This window comes from Coenobita brevimanus, chromosome 63 (assembly GCF_032717465.1).
Source record: "Coenobita brevimanus isolate Jiangsu-jjx chromosome 63, ASM3271746v2, whole genome shotgun sequence".
Taxonomy (NCBI): Eukaryota; Metazoa; Arthropoda; class Malacostraca; order Decapoda; family Coenobitidae; genus Coenobita; species Coenobita brevimanus.
The window spans coordinates 10664172-10684974 of record NC_137016.1 but is presented as its reverse complement, the minus strand read 5'-3'; positions in this window follow the sequence as shown (position 1 = coordinate 10684974).

Here is a 20803-nt window from a genome sequence, read left to right as displayed (position 1 = left end):
AGGGAACTCTCCCATATGGGACAAGTACACAAGTTTCATCCTGAAGCAGTGACCCCTGGTACATTAAAAAAATCCCGATGGTGGTCGCTTGACTAACAGGGACCCTCAGTGATCCACAGCCCATCACAGGTCAAAAGTAAGAGTAGTGACCGTTAACTCAGGGTTATCTGTGCAGATCCTAATCTGTGCTTATACTGCTTTGTTTGCACTGAATAAATTGAAAATGTATAATATTGTGACGCAACACCATGTACGGGTACATTGTTTACGGGGTGTCTTGTAGACAAAAGGGGCATGAACTTGCATGTACCGTAGCTATAAAAGCAAGCTATTCGGACAGAAAAAGAGTCAGCTGAGGATTCTCGTGCAAATACTTGTCTAATTTGTTTTTGAATGTCTCAATTGAGATACTGTTCACGGTATCTGAGGGTAATCTGTTCCAGATATTTACAGCTCTGTTAAAGAAGAAGTATTTTGCTTCGTGGGATTGGAATCGCTTTCCCATAATTTTGCAGCCATTACTTCTGGTTTGACTCAACCGGTCTATATAAAAATATTTATTTATGTCTAAGTTGTCATATCCCTTTATGATTTTGAAAACTTCAATAAGGTCCCCTCTTAACCTGCGCTTCGTTAGGCTAAATAATTTAAGTTCTTCAAGGCGTTCCTCATATGGTTTGTTTCTAAGTCGTGGTATCATTTTAGTGAGTCTTCGCTGAATTTTCTCTAATTTTTCAATGTCCTTTCTGTAGTACGGAGACCAGAATTGCACACAATACTCAAGATGGGGGCACACTAACGAGTTGTACAAGGCAAGTATGACTTTTTCTGATTTAAACTCGAAAGTTCTTCCAATAAAACCCACCAGCTTGTTTGCAATTTTAACCGCATTGGTACACTGCTTGCTTGGTTTTAGGTCATTTGATATTATCACACCAAGATCCTTTTCACTGTCTGTACTTGATAACTGAATATTGTTCATTTTGTAATTTGCATGGACACTGTTACTTCCAATATGAAGTACATTACATTTTTCTGTGTTGAATTTCACTTGCCATTTTTCTGCCTAGCTTGCTAAAGTGTTAAGGTCATATTGTAACTGCTGCCACTGTAATTTTGAAGTGACTTTACTGGTTATTTTAGTATCATCTGCAAATTTGGATACTTTACAATTTAGATCCTCATCAATATCATTTATATAGATAATAAAAAGTATCGGTCCAAGTACTGAGCCTTGGGGAACGCCGCTGATCACATTACGCCATTTGGATTCCTTTCCGTTTATCACAACTCGCTGTTTTCGGTCTGAAAGCCAGTCTTGTAAGCATTTTTGCGTATTTCCTTTTATTCCATGTGCTTCTGTTTTTCTCATGAGACGCTTGTGAGAGACAGTGTCAAATGCTTTCTGAAAGTCGAGGTAAATTATATCTATTGCTCTTGAGTCATTGTATGATTTGTAAACATCATGGAAGAAGTCCAGTGAGTTAGTTAAGCATGAACGACGATGTCTGAATCCATGCTGCGAGTCTTTAATTATATCATTTTCTTCTAGATAATTAACTATTTTATCTCTTATGATTTTTTCCATTAACTTGCACACTACTGATGTTAAACTGATTGGTCTGTAATTTCCTGGGTGCGACTCATTTCCTTTTTGAAAATTGGTGTTACATTTGCTAGTTTCCATTCGCATGGAACTTTCCCAGTACTTAATGATTTATTGAATAAGACAGAGAGTGGCAGCAGTAACTCATGTTTTGCTTCTTTGAGAATTCTCGGTGATATTTTATCGGGGCCAGGGGTTTTGTTTATGTTCGTACTATTTATGGCTGAAGGGATATCGTTATTATGGATAGCATAGTTCCTAAGGACTGTGCTATTTGCTTGGTTTGTGGGTAACAGTAGGTTTCTGGTGGTGTTTTCTACTGTAAAAACAGACGCAAAGTAATCGTTAAGAATGTTTGCCATTTCGATCTCATTTTCAGTGTGTTTGCCATTGTTTGTTTCTAGAGGACCTACTGATGTAGTCATAACCTTTTTCTTTCTAATGTAACTGTAGAATTCTTTAGGATTTGATTTGCACGTATTAGCAATGTGGATCTCCAGTGCTCTTTTGCTTTGTTTAATAAGTCTTTTCGATATGCGGCGTAGATTATCATATTGTAATTTATCATCATTATTTTGTGTATTTATATTTATGGTATGCCTGTTTTTTGGCTATTAAGTTACTTTTTATTTCACTGGACCACCACTTTGGTTTACTATTTCTAGCTGGACGTCTGTTACGAAGTGGCACACATGACTTTACCACTTCATTAAATTTTTTGGTGAATATTTCCCATGCTTGGTTTATGTCATCGGTTTCAGACATTTGATTCCAATCTGCAGTTGCAAGTACCGCTCTGAGCCTGCTGAAATTAGCTCTACGATAATCTGGGACCTTTTCTTTGCTCTCCGTTTCTTTTACTTTTTCAGTAGTAATATTAAACTGTATAGTTCGATGATCACTGGAACTAAACTCAGGTCCTATTTCAACGTTGTTGACTAGGTTATCATTTGTAGTCAAGATGATGTCTAGGATATTGTTTCCTCTCGTTGGGTATTCTACGTGTTGGGAAAGAGTGCTTTCTTGAAGATTCGTATAAAGCTCTTGTCCTGAGTGTGCCGTCAGTGGTTCACCCCACTTTGTTACCGGTAGATTAAAGTCTCCAAAAATTACGCTATCCTCTTGACAACAAATTTCCGCAATTTGATCATAAAGTTTTTCATCTGTCTCAGTTGACTGTGTTGGAGGATGATAGATGAGACATATATTTATTTTGTGTGAATTAATACTTAGCTGAACATAACTGGCATCTATGTTGGTAATACTGGGTTTGGATAGCACAAGGGGATGGAGACTAGTTTTCACATATAGTAAAACACCACCACCAGCTCGATGTGGTCACTCACAGCTGAAAATATTGTACCTTGTTAATGAGTATTCTGCTAGAAAGTCACGGTCAGATGTGTTAATCCAGGACTCTGTGATGCCAATGATGTCATAATTTTCTAGGTAAATTAGAGATTCTAAATCCTCAAACTTGTTATGTAGACTACGTGTGTTAACATAGCAGACTCTAATTCCGTTCCAAACAGTTGGTAATCTGACTTTGTGGGTATTTATGTTAAGGTTACTGTTCCTGGATGTGCCGCATTTTTTTATCTGAAGAGGGCGACTTTATCGTGTAAAAGTCTACCTAGCCGTGCCGCTCCTACTGAGTTCAAATGGAGACCATCTTTCTGGAATAGAGTATGTTGCTCATAAAACTGGTCCCACAGATTGAAAAAGTCGACTCCCTCTTGCGCGCAGAGAGATTTGAGCCGGTTATTTGTGCTGAAGGCCTTATCATAGAAACTATTTTCTGCCTTGATCCTTGGGAGTATACCAGATATTATCACATTGGTGGACTTAGTTTTGAATCGTTTGATCATTTCATGATACTTTGCTAGCAATTCCTCTGATCTATTGCACTTCAGATCATTTGTACCAACATGGATAACGTATAGAGTTTGATCATTTGTGTCTTTTGTGACCTCATCGCAGGCTTCTGTGATATCACATAGTCCACCTCCTGGAAAACAGTACCTCTTTCTGCTGATGGGGGCGCGTCCACAAAATTCCTCCAGCTGACTGCGTACAATAGAGTCCCCAATAAGCCTTTTTTCTTCTGTCTCATTAACCGCTTCGGCAAGGATCTGGTAGCGATTATACGTAGTTATGGGAAGATGCTTCCTTGTATCTTTTCCGGGTTTTGCGCCATTTCTTACCATAGTAAAGGGGACTTCGCTTTGCGAGGAATGTACTGAATCGCTGGGTGAGGAAGATACTGATACTGTACATTATTATTTGTAACTGCCTGATGGGCGGGGGCTTGTACGAGCTCAGTTTGTACGCTTCTTCCTTCTCGAGTGCTGTTGCTGACTCCTACATTTGCCACTACAAACTCTTTCAGTGTCTCAAACTCTGCCTTGAGTTCCCTGTAATTTCTCTGCGATTCAGCTAAACCATTTTCTAGATCTCTTCTCAAGATGCATAGTTTGCACACAGGCGTCGAAAAGTAATCCGAAAAATACTGAGCCGCAAAGCGACCAGTACACTCCTGGCAGACCTTCAGGTTAGATGGCATTTTGCAGCAATATTTCCACAATCCCACACAAATAAAAAATAATATACAACTGGTTAATGGATGTTGTTACAAATGGTCAATTTACTCTATATATGAAATATTGAATTTCTAGGGAGATTCACTTACTTTTTATATATTATCTTCCTTTACCAGTATAAAAAGAATAGAAAATCTACCTGCTATGGCACAATCCAACCTACATGAATTTTTTTACCAGTGTAAAAAGAACACAAAATATGCTTGCTATGGTACAACCTAACTTACCATGAACTGTGTAAAATGAAAAGGGAATCTACTTGCTATGGTATGATCTAGCTTATCATGAATTGTGGTAATACACCATACACTGATTTACTGGAGAAAAAGGAAAAACAAAAAAATAACAATGGAATGTTGGGGAAAAAATCAAAATAAAAACCTAGCTTCTCTCAGTGAACAACTGAAAATAAAAAATAATATACAACTGGTTAAGGGATGTTGTTAAAAATGGACAAATTACTCCATAAATGAAATATTGAATTTCTAGGGAGATTCACTTATTTTTTATATATTATCTTCCTTTACCAGTATAAAAAGAATAGAAAATCCACCTGCTATAGCACAACCCAACCTACATGAATTCTTTTACCAGTGTAAAAAGAGTAGAAAATCTGCTTGCTATGGTACAACCTAACTTACCATGAACTGTGTAAAATGAAAAGAAAATCTACTTGCTATGGTATGATTTAGCTTACCACGTATTGTGGAAATACACCATAAACTGATTCACTGGGAGAAAAAAGGAAAAAAGAAAATAACAATGGAATGTTGGGGAGAAATCAAAATAAACACCTAGCTTCACTCAGTGAACAACGGTTTGTAGTGCAAAAACTATTTCACTGGTGTAACATCAATCACACAGTTGTTACTCTATACAGAAGACAATGCTATTCACTTGCACTAAACTAGCAAGCAACTTAGTATTTGTTAAGTTAGACTTTAAAGTAAGGCGTACAAGGCTGAGAGTGGGAACAAAAACAAAGAGAGCTGGTAGGTAAATACACTCTCAGTTCACTACACCATTTACTTGTGAGAAAAGATAATCTGTTTGTTAGATATCGTTCTAACTGACCTTGATCTGCGGGAAAATAAACTATAATATGTCTGAGATCAGAAATAACGGTGGGAAAGGGCAGGAATACGATGTGGAGGGTGGGGATATATGTAAACAAAGGAACACGCGAACGCTATACACCTTTAACCCGCTCTAAAACTTTTACATGAAATCGATTTAAATACTTTACGTGGGGGAAATATGTCTACGACTCTTATACACTGATCTGTTCACTTTCACACCGATCATCACTCAAGCTTGTTGTTGAAACGTTTGGATATGCGGAGCGCTGCTTTAATGCGTGTGTATCCCAAGATCACAGGTGGGAGAGAGAGAGAGAATGCACAGTGGTAAGTAATAGTCACAGGTGGAGAGAGAGAGAGAGAGAGAGAGAGAGAGAGAGAGAGAGAGAGAGAGAATGTACAGGGTTGAGCAGCAGTCACAGGTGGAGAGAGAGAGAGAGAGAGAGAGAGAGAGAGAGAGAGAGAGAGAGAGAGAGAGAGAGAGAGAGAGAGAGAGAGAGAATAAACAGGGCTGAGCAGCAGTCACAGGTGGGGGGAGAGAGAGAGAGAGAGAGAGAGAGAGAGAGAGAGAGAGAGAGAGAGAGAGAGAGAGAGAGAGAGAGAGAGAGAATGTACAAGGTTGAGCAGCAGTTACAGATGGAGAGAGAGAGAGAGAAAGAGAGAGAATGCACAGTGGTAAGTAATAGTCACAGGTGGAGAGAGAGAGAGAGAGAGAGAGAGAGAGAGAGAGAATGCACAGTGGTAAGTAATAGTCACAGGTGGAGAGAGAGAGAGAGAGAGAATGCACAGTGGTAAGTAATAGTCACAGGTGGAGAGAGAGAGAGAGAGAGAGAGAGAGAGAGAGAGAGAGAGAGAGAGAGAGAGAGAGAGAGAGAGAGAGAATGTACAGGGTTGAGCAGCAGTCACAGGTGGGGAGAGAGAGAGAGAGAGAGAGAGAGTACAGTGCTGAGTAGTAGTCACAGGTGTATCTTACTGCTGAGAGATATTTATGGAGTAGTGTGAAGTTGCATCAGGAGTGTGGATAGAAGTAGTGGTGTTGATTATGTAAGTGTTATTAACAGTAGTGGTGTTAGTAAAGTAGTGGTGTTAATGATGTGTTATTAACAGTAATGGTGTTAGTAAAGTAGTGGTGTTAATGATGTGTTATTAACAGTAGTGGTGTTAGTAAAGTAGTGGTGTTAATGATGTGTTATTAACAGTAGTGGTGTTAGTAAAGTAGTGGTGTTAATGATGTATTATTAACAGTAGTGGTGTTAGTAAAGTAGTGGTGTTAATGATGTGTTATTAACAGTAGTGGTGTTAGTAAAGTTGTGGTGTTAATGATGTGTTATTAACAGTAGTGGTGTTAGTAAAGTTGTGGTGTTAATGATGTGTTATTAACAGTAGTGGTGTTATTAAAGTAGTGGTGTTAATGATGTGTTATTAACAGTAGTGGTGTTAGTAAAGTTGTGGTGTTAATGATGTGTTATTAACAGTAGTGGTGTTAATGATGTGTTACTAACAGTAGTGGTGTTAGTAAAGTTGTGGTGTTAATGATGTGTTATTAACAGTAGTGGTGTTAGTAAAGTAGTGGTATTAACAGTAATGGGGTTAATAAAGCAGTGGTGTTAATAACACTGGTGTTAAACGAGTTCTGTTGCTATAAATAAGCCCCCGGAATCCGGGCTCTGTCGGATACGCCAGAAACATTCACCAAGTTCTGTAGCTTCACATAAACGTATCCAATAGAGTTAATCCAGACACTGCCACGTTAAAATGGGGTGCCAAATCCCTGATCATGCGCCTCCTGACAACATTCATCCAGCCAGCTCGATCTCTTGTCAGTCCCCTAGTCTCACCGATTTCCAAACCTCTCTTCCTCACACACTCATCCACCATATCTCTCCACCTTCTCCTTGGCCTACCTCACCTCCTCCCTCCTTCAAATTCGCTCAGATATACCTTTTTCACCACTCTAATGTTACTCATTCTCTCCACATGACCATACCATCCCAGGACACTCGCTTCGATTCTGGTGTCCACAGACTTCCTCACTCCACATCTTTCACGAATCACATTATTTCGTATCCTATCCACCCTCTGTACTCCACATACATTCCTCAGCAGTCCCATCTCCACTGCTCTTATTCCTGACATTTCATTTTCATGCCACACCATAGGCTCACATCCCTATGTTAAAGCTGGCACTAACACTCCCTCATGTAAGCCATGTGCAGCTGCAACACTCAAGCCTCTGTTTCTTATCAAGGCCTTCATTCCACCAGCTACTTTTCCTCCTTGTGTCAGTCTACTTTCCACTTCTTTTGCACATTTTCCTCTCTTTTCTATCATTGTACCCAGGTATTTGAACTTTCACCAATTCCAATCTCTCTCCATTCACTGTAACATCACACTGAGAGTCACCTTCTTTCTCAATAACCATCACTTTACTCTTTTCTACATTTACTCTCAAGGCACGACGCTCACAGACATCAACAAAACTCTGCACTAGACTACCAAGTTCTTGTCCGGTACTTGCAAGCAGCACTGCATCATCAGCATACAACAAATTTGAGATTTTCCATCTATCACCACCATTCATTACCAACGTCATCCCTCTCTCCATTACCCGTATTTTTACTTCTCTCATCACCTACGTATTGAACAACCATGGGGACATCACACAACCTTGTCGCACACCCATACAGATGGTGAACCATTCACATAGATGCCCATTAACCCTTACACATGCTTCACTACCATCATAAAAATTCTTGACAGCACCTAGCAGCTTACCATCTACACCGTACATGCGCAAAACCTTCCACGATCTTTCTTTGTCTACTTCGTCACATGCTTTCTCCAGATCCATGAATGCCATAAACACCTTATGGTCCTTCTCACAAGCCTTCTCTACTATCTGTCTCACTGCAAATACTGATCCACACATCCTCTGCCACTCCTAATGCCACCCTGTTCATCACCCACTAGGACTTCTGATATCTTTCTTACTTTCACTGTAATAATTCTTCCATATACCTTCCCTACCACACTCAGTAACCTTATGCCACGATAATTCTTGCACTCACTTCGTTCATCTTTATTTTTGTACAGGGGTACAATCACAGCCTTTTTCCACTCTGCGGGCATAGTTTCACTCTTCCATGTCTTCTTACATATCTCCAACAAGCACTTCATTCTACTCTCTCCACTACACTTAATCATCTCTGCATACACCTCATCAACCCCAGCTGCTTTCCCTTTTTTCAGCGGCTTCACAGCACTCTTCACCTGTGCGAGTGTCACGTCTCCTGGCACTGCATTCCTTCTCTGCACACACCCAAAACCAATCATGTTTACAGTTGCTCTGCTCTCTCTATCCCCGATCATCAGGCTTTCAAAATATTCTTTCCATCTGGTCCTTACTTCATCCCCATGGGTTAATAATCTACCGCCTTCATCCTTCACACCATCACATTTCTTACCGCTTTCACTTCTACATTTCCGCACCTCTTTCCAGAGTAACTCCTTTTTTCAAAGTAGTTTTCATTCATTTTTCTTTCTAGATCATTATTTACCTTTTTTTTTCCTCTTCACTAGTCTCTTTATGTGCTTCCATCTCTCAACATACTCAGTTCTTATTTCAACTGAACCCCTGTCCTGTAACCACTCTAGCCACTTCTTCCTCTTTTCCTCCACTGCTCTTACCCTCCTCATCCCACCATGCCGCACCTTTCTTCTTTGTTATTACTCTTGCCAAACCACACACCGCTTTAGCATTCCTAACTAAGCAATCCCTATATGCATTCCACAGGCTGTCCAGATCCATTTCATTCCAATTCACTGATTCTAACTCCTCTACTTTGGTCCTGTTTTCATCTGTAATTTCTTTGATCCTCAGCTTCTCAACTTTCAGTCTCTCTCTCTGACTGCTCCTCTCTCTTTCCTGGTCCACCTCACTCCTCTCAGCTTGATCTTGCATACCACAACCATGTGATCAGACAGACCTCCACATCGTCCTCTCACGGCCCTCGTATCAGCAGCCATTCCCATCACCGACCTCTCTACGAGCACGTAATCAATTAGGCTTCTTTCAACACGATCCCCGTTCCCTCTATACCATGTATATTTATGTGCATATTTGTGTTTGAAATACAAGTTACAAATGCACAACCTTTCCTGACATAATATAATAATAATAATAATAATAATAATAATAATAATAATAATAATAATAATGCGTTAACACAATGATATTATAAATGAAAAGCACACGGGAGCCGAATGCTAATCGCCCGCCGGAATATGTTGCTGGCCAAGTTACAAGTTACAAACCAAATGTGAAGAAAATTTGCAAAACTCTACGGCATTCAGTCACCGCATTTCACAAAAAGCCAATCCATATTAAAGAAACTACGAGTAGACACAGTACTCGGTTCCAGGGAGTCTGACGCACTGATTTTGCCAGCCGAGGACAGGTGGATTTGGTAACACTGCGCGATGCACTCGGGCGGTGCTTGGTGGGTTTCCGTTGTGTTTGAACGTGAACCAAATTGACTTTGTATTCCAACCAAGGCACCTCATTGATTTGTTTGATACCGGAATATACAGATACAAATTAAAGCAATGATATCTTTAATGATAAATATGTGCCTTTTAAATTACTAGAGATAAACCTGAACGACACTGGCAACAAAACTAAGTAAAGTCGCGACTGGATGCATACGAACAACAGTCAGCCACTGATTTAAATTTATTTCATTGTTTGATTTCGTTCACACTGTACGCGGTTTTGTTACAGCAGCAGAGTTCAACTGTTATTTTCTCATGGGGTTTGCTTTTACCTTACTTTCCTTTCTTCCACCATTAACAAAAATTCGGTTCATTCTATAATGATGTAATCCATTACTTTCTCGGCTCTCTGTCGAGGGGACAAAGATACATGCTTGAGGAGAGGGTGCATAGTGGCCAGGGATAGGGTGTCCGTCTGTCTGTCTGTATGTCTGTCTCTTATGATACACAAATGTTTGGGAAAATCAAACATTAAACTTAATCATGTAAGAAATAATTTGACTGAATCTGACGGAATACAAACAAATGCAGATTTTTAATGCTACTGTTACCTATGAAGGTAATGAAAATGTGTATGTACATTATATATATTGAGAATAGCATGTATTGACCCCTGTGTGTGTGTGTGTGCTCACATAAATCATATTAGAAGACAAGCTAAGCATATCTAGGGTCAGGTTGCATATTAGTAGATGAGGTAATGAAGGGCATGGTGTACACTGTAGACTGTGACACTGTAGTAGTGGTGGGAAAAACATTCCAGCCTTCACAGAACCTCGGAACCACCTCGCTATCAACGTCTGAATTCCCGCCACAGTTGCTGACTGTGTTCGTATGCATCCAGTCGCGACTTCACTTAGTTTTGTTGCCAGTGTCGTTCAGGTTTATCTCTAGTAATTTAAAAGGCACATACTTATCATTAAAGATATCATTGCTTTAATTTGTATCTGTATATTCCGGTATCTAACAAATCAATGAGGTGCCTTGGTTGGAATACAAAGTCAATTTGGAGCACGTTCAAACACAACGGAAACCCACCAAGCACCGCCCGAGTGCATCGCGCAGTGTTACCAAATCCACCTGTCCTCGGCTGGCAAAATCAGTGCGTCAGACTCCCTGGAACCGTTTATAGTTGACCTTTGGCAGTCATTATGGTGACTTTGACCTTGACCCCGAGTGCCCATTTTCTCAAACTCGTCCAAGATTTTGGCCACATCTTTATACCCTGAAGGTTTCATGTTGATAGCTCAAGCCGTTTATGAGATGTAATGGTAACACACACACACACACACACACACACACACACACACACACACACACACACACACACACACACGCTGCCAAAAACATGATCGCTGATAATAACAAAGAAGTAGTGTTATTCAGTAAGGTAAACAGAGTAGTGGCATTAACAGTAGTGGTGGTAACATAGCTGGAGTGAGAACTGTGGTGGTATTGGTAACATTTTTGGTATTAACACCATTTGTGTCAACCAAGTAGTGGTGTTAGTGGCAGTGGTGTCAGCTGAGTCGTGGTGTTGGTAATATTGTTGCCAACAGTGTTATGCTAACAGTACTGGTGTTGACATAGTACCTTTGTCAGTAGTACTGGTGTTAACAAAATAAGGGTGTTAATAGTAGTGGGGTTAGCAGTGTAGTGGTAACCTGTGTTGTTTTACCCCAGGCTGCCAGATGACCCATGTGCCAAAGCTACCCAAGTATATATCCCTGACACTCCAGTCTGGCCAGGAGGGCGGGCACATCACACACCAGGCCCAGCTGGTACACTACCCACCTTCACATAATGTATCCTGGTACCTTCGCGTTGGTTTCTATGACCAAGAGGGTAACGACACAGGAGTCAGATTTGAGATATTCCACCAACCTGCCATTAATGCTACTCGTGATAGTGTGTTTATCTGGTGTGACAAGCGCGGCCAGTCGGTGACCCATACAGCTGACCCCTGGACCACCCTCCACCCCTCACTCACTCGCTCCCTCAAGATCCAGGTCAGTAGGGGTTGGGGTATGTGGTGGAGGGAAGGAGGATCAGGTACAACAGGATGGTGGGGATAGAGCCAGGGTGGGGAAAGGGTTGGGGTATGTGTTGGAGGGAAGGAGGATCAGGTACAACAGGGTGGTGGGGATACAGCCAGGGTGGGGAAAGAGGGGGTCGAGGAGAATGTTTAGGTGGTGGTGGTGGAGGATGGAAGGTTGGGTGGTGGTGGTGAAGATTGGATGGGGGAGGGGGAGGGGGTAAATTACTGGCTGGGAGAGGGTAAGCATTGGGGAGGGGGAAAACGGTGGTGGGGATAGGGTGGGGGTGTAGGTTTATGCTGGTGAAGAGGGTGAGAAATAAATGGTGGTTGGGGTGAGAATAAGGTAGTGGTGGGGTAGGGGTAATGGTTGGGGTGAGAGTAAGGTAGTGGTGGGGTAGGGGTAATGGTTGGGGTGAGAGTAAGGTAGTGGTGGGGTAGGGGTAATGGTTGGGGTGAGAGTAAGGTAGTGGTGGGGTAGGGGTAATGGTTGGGGAGGGGGTAAGGTAGTGGTGGGGTAGGGGTAATGGTTGGGGAGGGGGTAAGGTAGTGGTGGGGTAGGGGTAATGGTTGGGGAGGGGGTAAGGCAGTGGTGGGGTAGGGGTAATGGTTGGGGAGGGGGGAAGGTAGTGGTGGGGTAGGGGTAATGGTTGGGGAGGGGGTAAGGTAGTGGTGGGGTAGGGGTAATGGTTGGGGAGGGGGTAAGGCAGTGGTGGGGTAGGGGTAATGGTTGGGGAGGGGGTAAGGCAGTGGTGGGGTAGGGGTAATGGTTGGGGAGGGGGTAAGGTAGTGGTGGGGTAGGGGTAATGGTTGGGGAGGGGGTAAGGTAGTGGTGGGGTAGGGGTAATGGTTGGGGAGGGGTAAGGTAATAAAAGGTATGTTTGTAAAGGCATAAGTGTACAACTGCTAAACATTTGTTCCATTTATTCATGAACTTGTCCTATTTTATCGTGGTAAAGGCTAAGTTAATGGCAGTGGTTAGGTACAGTGGAAAGCAATGTGGCATCAGTGCTGGCAAGGAGTAATATAATGCATGGCACTTTTTGGCCTAGAAACAGTGTAGAGTCCCTCCTTTGTTTTATTTTATTATTATTATTTTTTATGTATGAGTGGCTTTGTAGTTCTCTCAGTTTCGTTGCATGCCATTGTTTGGTCGTCTGCTTACGGTGTTCTACAGTAATTTAGTGCCTCTCTAGTTATTTTTTTCTCATGTATTTTAGCGTTTTTGCATTCATTTTTCTCTCGTCTGATACTCTTACAACACCTTATCCCTTATATTTATACACCATAGCTGATGTATTGTATTGTATTCTCACTGTTAGTATCATTGTATTCGTCAGTAATTAGCCTAATTCACCCTTCGGTGTGCAATTTGGACATTTTGTAAGCTCCTGGAAGCTGACAATATTACGGGAAGCTGGTGATGCACTGCTTAGCACATTATTTTAACTGGCAAATGTAAGAGCCTGAGTCTGATTTTTGTGCTAGACACTTGTACAGTGTTTGTTTACCCAGCAGTACAGCTGAGGCCTCCATGTCAAACTGAGTGTTGTGGGTGGTATTGCTGACGCAGACTGGCACTCGGCAAAACTTTGGTGGTCCCTCTGCATGACTGTCATTTACTCGATAAGCATTAACTTAACCACACTTCTTCGTTGATAGACCACCATTTTAAAGTGTCTGCCATTTACCCATGATCATGAGTGCTTTGATGTTGCAGGGGGGCCCAAAATGGATTGCTCTGTATGAAAAAACTTATGGACAGACGAATGTCGTACACCAGCGTAACTGCAGTCAAGATCTGGAAGACTTCCCAGAACTGTGGCTGGGTGCACTATGTGGCGGTGAACAAGACTGTGGGTCCTTCAGTTCCTTCTGCAAGGAAGGTTAGACTCAGCAGTCTGTTGAAGACATAAAGAAAAACTTGTTCTATTATTTTTCTTGTCATTCTTTATATCCGTCTTTACTGTATTGTGTTTATGCAGTTAAAGATTTATCTGACTTTTTTGTGCTAAGAAGTTCCATCCTGTGCTGTGTTACTCAGGTATTCAGTAGTTACCAGGTATTCAGTAGTTACCAGGTATTATTACTGAATTACCTTGACTATCCATTCATCTGTCCAACACGCTATCTATCTCCCCCTCTATATATCACCTTATCTTTTTGTAAACAGACACCGGTAAAGAGATATACAGGTACAGAGAGAAAGAGATGGACGGATGGATGGACAGATAGGTAATCAGACAGACAGAAGGTTAGACTGACAGACAAGCTTAGAATGATAGATAGATAGATAGATAGACAGAAGGCTAGACAGAGAGATAGATAAACAGAAGGCTATAAAGATATATAGCCAGAAGGCTTGAAAGATAGATAGACTGAATGCGAGAAAGATAGATAGGGAGACAGACCAGCAAGATAAATAGACAGAAGGCTAGAAAGATAGATGGACGGACAGAGGGTGAAACAAATAGACAGGAGTCTCTAAAGATAGATAGATAGACATACCGGAGGTTAGATAAATAGATAGACAGACAGAAAGAAGGCTAGAAAGAGAGATAAACAGACAGAAGGACAGAAAGATAAACAGAGAGAAGGACAGAAAGACAGATAGACAGAAGGCTAGAAAGACAGATAGACAGAAGGCTAGAAAGACAGATAGACAGAAGGCTAGAAGGCTAGAAAGATAGATAAATAGACAGAAGGCTAGAAAGATAGATAAATAGACAGAAGGCTAGAAAGATAGATAAATAGACAGAAGGCTAGATAGATAAATAGACAGAAGGCTAGAAAGATAGATAAATAGACAGAAGGCTAGAAAGATAGATAAATAGACAGAAGGCTAGAAAGATAGATAAATAGACAGAAGGCTAGAAAGATAGATAAATAGACAGAAGGTTAGAAAGATAGATAAATAGACAGAAGGCTAGAAAGATAGATAAATAGACAGAAGGCTAGATAGATAAATAGACAGAAGGCTAGAAAGATAGATAAATAGACAGAAGACTAGAAAGATAGATAAATAGACAGAAGACTAGAAAGATAGATAAACAGACAGAAGGCTAGAAAGATAGATAAATTGACAGAAGGCTAGAAAGATAGATAAATAGACAGAAGGCTAAATAGACAGAAGGCTAGAAAGATAGATAAATAGACAGAAGGCTAGAAAGATAGATAAATAGACAGAAGGCTAGAAAGATAGATAAATAGACAGAAGGCTAGAAAGATAGATAAATAGACAGAAGGCTAGAAAGATAGATAAATAGACAGAAGGCTAGAAAGATAGATAAATAGACAGAAGGCTAGAAAGATAGATAAATAGACAGAAGGCTAGAAAGATAGATAAATAGACAGAAGGCTAGAAAGATAGATAAATAGACAGAAGGCTAGAAAGATAGATAAATAGACAGAAGGCTAGAAAGATAGATAAATAGACAGAAGGCTAGAAAGATATACAGGTAAACAGACAAAAAGAAGACTAGAAAGATAGATAAATAGACAGAAGGATAGAAAGGTAGATAAATAGACAGAATAGAAAGATAGATAGATAGACAGACAGACGGCTTGAAAGGTAGACAGGTGGACAGACAGTAGGCTAGAAAGATAGACAGACAGATGGCCAGATACACAGACAGACAGAAGGCCAGAAAGATAGACAGATAGAAAGACAGAAAGGTAGATGGATAGAAAGACAGAAAGATAGACAGATAGAAAGACAGATAGACAGACAGAAAGACAGAAGGCTACAAAGCTAGATAGATAAGTAGGTAGACAGAGTGGCCTGTGACTGGAGACTCATGGTGACAGCAGTGTATGGGTCAGTGGTGTGTGCAATAATGGTGTGTGCAATAGTGGTGTGTGCAATAGTGGTGTGTGCAATAATGGTGTGTGCAATAGTGGTGTGTGCAATAGTGGTGTGTGCAATAGTGCTCCACCACTGTCACATCTTACCTCTGATATTCTATGCCATCAAATCGTCCAAACAAGCCGTGAACAACGCGATGTGTTCAGTTCCCTGTGATATTTGGCCATACTTACCTAGAGTTACAGGTACCAGCATACCCACATTGTACAGCCCTTGGCAGGGTACAAAGCCCTGCCTGTGTGTTCACGTGTGGTACTGCTGGTTTGTTCCATGTGCTGCTTCCTGAACACTTAGCCTGAATAATTTAATATACATTGTTATCCCTTTATTCATGACACATGCAAATGTTTATAGCACTTTCTACGCAGTGGCTGTCAACTGCCAATGCCCACCCTTCCAATACCCACTACCTTAATACCCCTCCCCTACCATCCCCCTTATGCCCTCTGCCCCCACCAGTCCCTCCACTGTACCCCATACCCCTCCCTCCCCCGTCCCCTACCATCCCCCTTATGCCCTCTACCCCCACCAGTCCCTCCACTGTACCCCATACCCCCCTCCCTCCCTCCCCTACCATCCCCCTTATGCCCTCTGCCCCCACCAGTCCCTGCACTGTACCCCATACCCCCCTCCCTCCCCTACCATCCCCCTTATGCCCTCTGCCCCCACCAGTCCCTCCACTGTACCCCATACCCATCCCCCCCATCCCCTACCATCCCCCTTATGCCCTCTACCCCCACCAGTCCCTCCACTGTACCCCATACCCCCCTCCCTCCCTCCCCTACCATCCCCCTTATGCCCTCTGCCCCCACCAGTCCCTCCACTGTACCCCATACCCCCCTCCCTCCCCTACCATCCCCCTTATGCCCTCTACCCCCACCAGTCCCTCCACTGTACCCCATACCCCTCCCTCCCTCCCGGCTACCATCCTCCTTATGCCCTCTGCCCCACCAGTCCCTCCCCTGTACCCCCACTACCCCCTCCCCACAGTTCAACCCGTCAGGTGGAAACGAGCCAGTGCCTGTGTGTGTGTGTGTGTGTGTGTGTGTGTGTGTGTGTGTGTGTGTGTGTGTGTGTGTGTGTGTGTGTGTGTGTGTGTGTGTGTGTTATCAGGAGGTGTACCTTCAGAGTACAATAGGAGCCGTGCTGCAGGAATGACCAAACAATGGTACTAGAATTTATTTATAAATCTATTAATATTACAGAACCATGGGTGCTGATATGGAACGCCACCAGAAGGTATTTATAAATCTATTAATATTACAGAACCATGGGTGCTGATATGGAACGCCACCAGAAGGTATTTATAAATCTATTAATATTACAGAACCATCGGTGCTGATATGGAACGCCACCAGAAGGTATTTATAAATCTATTAATATTACAGAACCATCGGTGCTGATATGGAACGCCACCGCTGTTGCTATCAACTCTGACAAGACATTGCCAACGCTGGTGGCCAGGATGGTAATAAGCCAGATTGGCCTGGCAGCCGTCTTGGGCTACCTTATCCACCGGCTGTGGCTGAACGCCTTCAACATTAACATGTTTTACTACCTGACCCCACCACACCCACGGAGCCACCCACACCAGCCCTAACACCACCTGACCCACCACACCAGCCCTAACACCAACTGACCCCACCACACCAACCCTAACACCACCTGACCCCACCATACCAGCCCTAACACCACCTGACCCCACCACACCAGCCCTAACACCACCTGACCCCAACACACCAGCCCTAACACCACCTGACCCCACCACACCAGCCCTAACACCACCTGACCCCACCACACCAGTCCTAACACCACCTGACCCCACCACACCAACGCTAACACCAGCTCATGATATAAAGACACACTAGAGCAGTACATTTTATAATAGAGTAATGGACAGACAAAACAGGAAGAAATGTTGAGCATAAATAATGGAAGGTGAGGTGCTTGAAGAGACGGCTGGAGTAAAATTGAAATATATGGGAATATTGTTATGACCGTGGCAGAGTGACACGTGGAATTAATGAAGCATTACACAAGAAGCATAACTGTTGTGTTGTCAAAGGTGGCATGCTTGGTTTGTATAGGTCCAAGCACACACACAAAAAAAAGGTTTTGAAGGTGACGTGTTTTGGGGAAGTGACCCTTTTATTGTGCATGATGGCGGCGGCAGGCATAAGGAGTGGTTGGCTTAAGTTTTTTTTATTTTTTGTGCAAGGAAGAAGGAACCAAAGGCCAGGAGCCGCAATTTATTCCCTCCAAGAAAAAACAAAAACAAGATAACAGAGCCAAATTCAAGATCCGTTCATTTTGAGATGTCTGGACACACTGCGTTTGAAAGACCGGAGGTCATAGGCAGTAGGAAATATAGACAGAGGGAGACAGTTCCAGAGCTGACAGTATTGGCAAGAAATTAAGAGCATGTCAAAGCAGCCTAAGTAACTTGACTCTCTGCATGGTGTGTTGTATGACAGATGGAAGGACAGTAAATAATGACATTTTATTATATAACTTTTGTCAGTCAAGAAAGATTAGTCAGGTACATTGACTGCAGCATTGCATGGAACAAAGTATATCCAGTTAGTAACAATTACAATATCAGCCTTGTATACTAACAACGACTGCTGCCTCAACACCTACACTACATTAATAGGCTACACCTGCCATTGTTTACTAATTTACAGAGAACAACACTGATTCTACCATCACATCAGCCTTCATTGATAACTACTGACATTTATTACAATATAGCCCTCCACTTCCAATATATGAATGGTGCCAGAACTGTAGCTTTTTCCCTGGCCAACCCACGGCGATAGGAATATTTGGGGTGGGCGACAGGAGGACATGAGAGTAGCCCTTTCAGACACTGTGCTGAGCAATGACTCACTGGTGGCAAAGAAACAAGCTCAGCCATCTCATTAACTTTACACATTTAACAGTAGTCTTTACACAGCAACTTCCCTAGGTTAGTAAGCGATAGTGGCACAGTGAGGAGTCAAATGGTCAGTTTAATAGGCATTTTATAATAATATCAGTAAGCCATACATGTTGTTAGTTTAATAGGCATTTTATAATAATGTCAGTAAGCCATACATGTTGTTAGTTTAACAGGCAATTTATAATAATGTCAGTAAGCCATACATGTTGTTAGTTTAACAGGAATTTTATAATAATGTCAGTAAGCCATACATGTTGTTAGTTTAATAGGCATTTTATAATAATGTCAGTAAGCCATACATGTTGTTAGTTTAACAGGCATTTTACAATAATGTCAGTAAGCCATACATGTTGTTAGTTTAACAGGCATTTTATAATAATGTCAGTAAGCAATACATGTTGTTAGTTTAATAGGCATTTTATAATAATATCAGTAAGCCATACATGTTGTTAGTTTAATAGGCATTTTATAATAATGTCAGGAGGCCATACATGTTGTCAGCTTAACAGACATTTTATAATAATGTCAGTAAGCCATACATTGTGTTAGTTTAATAGACATTTTATAATAATGTCAGTAAGCCATATTTTTTTAGGCATTTTATAATAATGTCAGTAAGCCATACATGTTGTTAGTTTAATAGGCATTTTATAATAATATCAGTAAGCAATACATGTTGTTAGTTTAATAGGCATTTTATAATAATGTCAGTAAGCCACACATTTTTCTCCTCATGCTAGGTGAGGGGTACGTTACCACTGCAGAAAATGTTCATGTGGTATATAGGATGAAAAACTTTGAATATCACTAAACTAAGAGTGTAGTGCCACAAATTTGGTATTCATGTATGTGTTTAGAGGTACTGTAATTTCTAAGTTAGATAGGGTGTAATCTGAATACTAGTCTATAAATTCCTGTCCTAAGTAGTAATTCATATGTTAATGACTGATGTAGGGTTAACTTTATTTTTATATGTATGCATCTCTGTGTCTATGCATTGGGTGATGTAATTGTGGATGTTGAGCTATGGGAATTCCTCCGTCTGGTAGAGTGATGAATAACAGATGCGTGCGGCCTTTCTCCTTGTTTGTGCGTCGTTGTAGGACGCCAAGTTTAAACCTTAAACAGAGTAATGATGGTTATACAAATCTCTCTGTATCCTAGTTGTGAAATGCTTACTAATGAAGGTGCTAGAACCCAAATATGTAAGATTAACAGTCAAAAAGGCCTAAATAATGTCATTTGTGAGGGATTTAATAGTCCCGCTTGCCTTAGCCGTCACTAGATGGCATAAGCTGCCCCAAATTCAAGGCGGGATAGTAGTAAATACAGTATTTAAATTAAGTAAGGACTGAATCCTAAATTTTCCTCAATTCAATCAAAAGTCCTAACGTCATGTGTACACTACTATATAAATAGTGAAGAGAATTAAAACCCACCATATTGCAAAAACACAATCTCATTTGATCTAGCAGTGGCGTCTCTGGCATGCCCGGGGAGGCCCACTCGCTGCTCAAACATCGTGTATAATGGACGTTGGTTCAGGTGACCTGTCCACATTCCTCCTTTTCCCCCCTTTTCTTGTTTAATCCTTACTTGGCGTGAACCATATGAAGTAATGTTGTTAAAAGCTTAACGTAAAGACTCGCTGCTCAAACATCGTGTATAATGGACGTTGGTTCAGTCCCCAGACACCGGCGACGTCAGAGTGTGCACGAGGCCATCTCGTGGTATTGCCCATAGACTCAACTTACATACACACTTATACTACCCATGAATTATTTTATAAACTGAATGTAGTAGAAATGGTATTATTGATATATCAGATGAACTTTTTTTTTTTTTTTGTAGATAAGGAATAGAAATTTGAAAAGTGATGTGATTATGTAACGGAAAGGCGAAATTCAAGTTCATTAACCGTTTTCTTTCTCTTATATTAATATGTTAGAAAATTAGGAGCGTGGAAGGGAACTTAGTGGTTGTGAGCAATAATGTGATTTTGAGTTGTTCCTCGAGACTAAAAAAGCCCGAGTGATTATGTATTCTTGGTGATTATGCGATTTTGAGTTGTTCCTTGAGGCTACACAAGCCCGAGTGATTATGTATTTTTGGTGATTATGCATTAA